We start from the raw sequence: 6393 nt of genomic DNA on the forward strand, positions 1-6393 counted from the left end.
TGCAAAAGCGCCCTCAACCACTATGAACTCTATGAGGGGCCCTTATGGCAGCTGAGTGTCCAGGACAAAGGTGGCAGAGGAGGCAGTGACACCTGGGGATTGGGCAGGGACAGGGCATACATAGAGGAAAGTGAGTACTGCTTGTATGGGCAGCCTCAGTTCAGGAGCAGACAGCCCAGGGGGTTGATGTTGCGGGCAGCCCTGGGTGCTCTGTGGGCTGCATGGAGGTAGCAGTGGTGTTGCTGCTGCATCTCCTTGCCTGCCATCACCTTCATTGTCCCTGCAGCGCAGGTGCATGGGCTCCACCTTGAGCGAAGGGGCTTAGGGCAGCCGCTGGCAGGCCAGGATTTTCTGCCAGGCGTCTTGCTCATCCTGCAGGCAGCCAGAAATTCACACAGGCCACCCAGATGAGGTCGGCATGTGTACAGTCACTGACTGTCTCCCAGAGGCGCTTGACCTGGTGGAGAATCCAGTCCTTGGGTGCCCAGCCGGCAGCGGGGGGCTCAGGCTGCTGAGTAGCATCTGGTACTCCCAGCTGCTGGGCAGGGCCCAAAGACCCGACCTCAGGCAGCAGCTGCAAGGTCGAGGCACTGGGCAAGGTGTGGTGTGATGAGCCAAGGTGCCCAGGTCCCTGAGGCCTTGCTGTCTGGTCTCCACTGCCAGCTTGGAGGTTTACAGCCTGGTGGCTGCACCCTGCTGCCGTATGGCTTTCCAAGGACTCTAGCCTTAGCAGGGTGCTTGGCACCAGAGGCCTCATGTGCAGCCCTCCTCCTTTTCACACTGCAACAGAATTGTGGACCATAACAAGCTGCGCTGACCCGCCCCATTCTGCAACTTCGGTGTTGGAGATGCTGACCTGTGGCCCACAGATCCTCACAGCAGCGGTCTTGAAACCCAGGAGGCAGTGCCCTTGGCACCCCATCTTGGACAAAAAGACCAGGCGTGGCAGAGGCAAAAGGGCCGGAGCGGCCTTGCACATGATTTAAGTACACTTTATTTGGGAGTATACTGTCTTCTCAATATGTGTAACATATTAGTTTTGTTAGGTGAATAGGTGGCCATGTCTACATTGGTATTATAAAGAGAATGTACAGAGGGATTAAATTACATGAGTCAGATAATGAATACATTTCCTTTTGTATAGTGTCTTCTTTTCCCTCCCTCCCTCCAAGCCCCTTCCTCCCATTAATTGAATATTTAGGGAATTCTCTGAGGAAATATGGACTAACGTACAATAAAATCTTTATGACAGTAGAGGCTTAACCCAATCACATTAATTTTTTTGTAGAATAGAGAAATCTATTTTCTGCAATGAAGAAACAACCACGAGCTAACCGTGGAGACTGGAGGGAAGTTACTGGGCACCCTAACCTGGGCACTAAGAAGATCAATCAGCCTGAAAGGATGCCTGAAAGAACACAGAACTGCAGCTGGGTGAGATGATCAAGCAGGTCCAGAGCATTGTAGAGGTGACATTCATTTACTTTTCTACTGATGATATTCACATACCATCATAGTTTTATTTGCTTTATAAAAGAAAGGAAAGTTTAGAAAGTTCAGCATTGGGAATTTTCCAATGAAAAGGCAGGGCTTACTAACAATTATGTTGTGCTCAATAATAATACAGTATGGAAAAAGGATCAGTGTAGAGTATATAAAAACTTTAAGTACTGTGAAGATACTCTTTTATGAATCATGAAACTGGGTCCATGGAGCACAAATCTAATTTTATATGTTTTACAGTCCTGGGATATAATATATACAGTAATACTGAAGTTTTCTGCTATCATTAGAAAAGGTACATTTCCACATAGTGAAATCCTACATGATTTAGAACTAATTAAGGAGTGTTTTATTCTGTGTCATTAGTAGAAAAATGATTGTTTTGTTTGGCCCCAAATAGCAAATTATTCTCAATGATTATGAACTATTTTGAACCTAATAAAGCTGCTTTGAATTCGAGTTCGTTTTTTTTCTGCCAGTTCTGCTGGGACATGAACTCAGTGACTGGGTGCTGCCCTGTAGCTTTATAGCTCTTGGCTAACATTCTACTGCTTGAGCCACTGCTATAGTTTTTTGCTGGTTGGTCTTTTACTGGTTGGGATAAGAGACTTATAGACGGTTTTGCACCAACTGACTGAAAACCATGATCCTCAAATCTCAGCCTCCTGAGTGGCTTGGATTACAAGCATGAACCATCAGTGTGTGACTTGTTATGCTTTTTCATAGTAAATTTTATCAAATGAGCTCGAAAATGTATCAATATGTGCGTCCATGAATGAGTGAATACATTTATTTCTTCTGTGAAGTAAGTCATAAACTAAATAAGATTAAATAGTTTTTTTTTCAAATCTGAGAACAAAACCCAGGGCCTGGCACTTGCCAGCAAGTGCTCTTCCATTTACCAAAATCCACAGCACCAAAATTAAGATTCTTAACTCTGAATAACCCAAGATTCAGAGACTCAGTGGAAGCTAGTTAGTTGACTACTGAATAGAATGAAAACATAAATCACAAGTTGAAAGTTAATCAAGGCTAAGAAAATGTAGGCTCAGACAAATAATTCCATTCCTCTTCTCTCTGCTTCCTGTCTTAACCATTTTTTATCCAGTCCTAGGGCTTGAATTCAGGCTTTGGGCATTGTTCTGAGCGTTGTTTGCTTAAGGCTAGCACTCTACCACTTCTAGCTTTTGCTATTTATATCTTACTGAGGAATCAAACTCAGGGCTTCCTGGCTGCTAGGCAAGCACTCTGCCACTAAGACACATTCTCAGCCCTCACTTTTTGTTTTTGAGACAAAATATTCAGCTTCAGCTCAGGTTGGCCTGTGTCCATTGTTTTTAGTATTAATTGACTGATGAGAATATGCAATGTACAGCTTCCTTGTATCAATGTCTGCTATCTAATTGTTTCTTGATGTAGGCCTTTAAGTTAGGCAGTGTATGGTTTCAGTTCCTCAGTTTCACAGTGGATAGAATACCAATAGTGATAGAAATATGTTTTAAAAAAACTCCTCAGTGAGGTCTAAAGTGTCATAGCATGAATTAAATCTTGGATGTTAATGGATTTTTTGTCTACCCTTTTTATAATTTATTGGTTATTAACAATTTTAATTGATATTACACAGGTAATATATGGAGGATTTACAGTTACTTTTGATTGATTGAATGAATTAGAGTGATCCCTTATCTATGGAGGGAGTCACATTCCAGATACCCTTGACATAGATGATAATCCTAGAGGTAGCAATAAGTAAACTGAAATAATCACAAGAAACTGCATTTGTTTTTTGTGCTGGTCCTAGGGCATTAATCAAGCCCTGGCTGCTGTCCCAGAGGGTTTTTTTAAATTTTAAGTATGACTATTACCCGATGATTTTAGCACATAAGAAAAAAATATACTCATGATGCTGAGATATAAAGACTTCTGATTGAGCCCCACTTGGCCTAGAAAATGCGTGGGACACTTCTCTCCCCAAAAGAGATGGAAGTGGTTCTGTGCCTCAAGGGGTAGAGGAACAGCTTTGAGAGAAGAAGCAATAGCATCATGTCAATTCACTGAGTTCAAGTCTCAGTATTGTTATACATACACCAGAGTGTGTGTATAACACACACACACACATACACACACACACACACACACACACACACACACAAGAGAAGGAAAAACCCTGATAAGGTAATTAAGACACCTAATGTGATAAAGAGGAAGAAGATTAAGGAATCATTTCTGTATTATTAGATTATTAAACCACAATCTACAGGTAATTTAAAGTATACAAATATAGCTGGGTGACCAGAGTTTCATACTTGTTAATCTGTGAGTGTGTATGTGTATGCATATGTGTGCTCACATACCCTAGTACTAGCGCCTGAATTCAAGCCCTTATTCACTTCCTTAACTTTTTCTTTCAAGGTTGATGCTCCCCACTTGAGCTACATCTCTAGTCTGGCATGCCTGTAACTCTAGCTACTTAGGAGACTGAGACCTGGAAGATTGTAGTTTGAAGCTCCCTAAAGCAGAAAAGTCTGTAAGATTGTCTCCAATTAACCAGAAAATATATTGAGAGCAGAGGCATATCTCAGCAATTTTTCTGAGGTAACCTTGGACCTTTTCTTCCTTTATTCAGTGCTTATGTAACATACAGAGTCATATAGCTGCTTAATGTATTCAACTTATAGACACATATGAGCATGTGTATAATTTTATAATATGCACATCAAGAGAAAATATACATATTTTTGTTTTTATGATCAGTCCACATATCTACTAGAAGGTGTGGAGTTCCTCTCTCACCCACTGCTGTGCATATGCTATTATTCAATTATCCGAATACCTTTGTGTAGGACTCTATATGTGTACCCAAGCACGTGTGTACCTAGATTAAACTCATTTCCTTGCACTTGTTAGACAAGTGTTAGACAGCTAGCCCTGTTTATAACAGTTACTTTTGAATGAATATCATGGATTCCCTAGGTTGTGTTAGAACGCAGTGTTAGAATGCCTCTCATACATACCTGGAAGCACTTATTGATTGAGAATGGGATCTTTTTTTCCCAGCTCTGGGGCTTGAAGTCAGGGTTGAGCACTGTCCCTTAGTTTCCTTTGCTCAAGGTTAGAGCTCTACCACTTGAGCCTCTTTTACTGTTTGTGTGATACTGAGGAATCAAACCCAGGGCTTCATGCATCCTAGGCAATCATTCTACCACTAAGCTACATTTTCAGCCGAGACGGGGATCTTGATAATTGTTCCCTATGCAATCCTGAATTCTGGTTTCCAAGTAACTATTTTACAGGGGTGTGCCACTACACTAATTGTAATTTTTAAAATTTTATATATTTCATTTTCTCCTTTTTTATTTGTAGTACTGGGCCTAAAAGTTGTTCATCCTGTTTATCAGAAATGTTTTTAAGGGAAAATTGGTTTCAAGAATTATTCTGGGGGTGTTTTTGTTTCTGTTTTGTGCTGTGCTGAAAGATTTATTCCTGGCTGGTGGAAATCTCTTATGGTGGGTGGTGAGTAAGCTGTGGAGCATTGATAGGGTGCTATGTGTTACCTTGTTTGTCCTTTTAGATTTTCATTTAGATGTGTTGTTCCTCAAAATAATTCCTTTACTAAAGCAGGATTGTCCTTTTATTTTTGAGATCTATTGTAGCCCAGGCTGATCTTGAACTCATGATGTTCCCAATCAACTTCTTGAATGGTAGGATTACAAATGTGTAGCATCACACATAGCAGGAATGTTATGTGATTAGTACACACTTCTACTCAACTGCCTTTAGTTTGATACCATGGCCAGTGTTTACAAAGTATTGTTCTATATTGGAAGATATCTTTAGAAAGCATATCTGCTCTAGGTAACTGAAGAATGTAAAGGGGTAGTGGTATGCATAGTACCTAATTACACAACGTTCCAGAGCAGGCCAAGAAGACTGTTGGGAAGGACAAAGGTAAAGAGTAGTATGAATTATTATCTTGGGCTTGGAGTACAGTGATACAGGAAAGAACGTATACAGGTAGAATCCTGTGAGGGTTGTGGAAGTAGAACAGGTATTTTCCAGGTAGATCAAATGTGAGAATGTCCAGGAGGAGGGACCAGCATTTTCTGAACCTTGGAGAGGCAGAGCAGCAGAGTACTGGATGGATGGAAGCAGAGTGGAAAAGAAAACAGAATACTCTTTGGGAGTTTGTATGTTTACTAATTTATTGCTTGCATAAAGCATCAACCCCTACCAGCAACAGAGGAAGCTGCCCATCCCAGCCCCATGTGTGTGCTGGAATGGGTGGGGCTACTGAGAAAGTAAGATGTGGAAATTCAGAACACACCTGAGCCTGGGTCATTCTACAAATTCACTGTGGAAGAGTGTACCTAGATTTGCCACATATGAAATTACACTTGTTAGGGAAGCACGAAACTGACAGACCTTTTAATATTACATAATTTTAAGTAGATTGTTGTAGGTTTTCTTGGGCTGTTGACTGTAGCCCTGCTAGTTATGCCTCCCATACAAACTGGAATGACAGATGTATGCCACTACATCTAGCGAATACTGATTGAGATAGGTTTCTTGGTTAAAAAATATTTCCTTGAATGGTCTTGAACCATAATACTCTCATTGTGTCTTTAAAATGCCACTGAAGAAAAGGTTAACCAATGTATCCTTGTCCTCAAAAGTTAATCATGCCTCTAACAAGGATTTGCCTTCTCAAAGCAGGGTAACACCTCACAGAAGTGTTATATCAGAAGGACGAAAGTACAACCAATGGACTAATCACCAGGCAGCCAGAAAGAATATGAGCCTGGCTTCACTTGGCTGGGAGATCTTTATCTTTGTAACAGAATTAGGCTTTACTTTTCTTTTTTAAGGTCAGTTAGCAAAAGATCAATACAA

This window comes from Dipodomys spectabilis, unplaced genomic scaffold (assembly GCF_019054845.1).
Source record: "Dipodomys spectabilis isolate Male_0828 unplaced genomic scaffold, ASM1905484v1 ptg000515l, whole genome shotgun sequence".
Classification (NCBI taxonomy): domain Eukaryota; kingdom Metazoa; phylum Chordata; class Mammalia; order Rodentia; family Heteromyidae; genus Dipodomys; species Dipodomys spectabilis.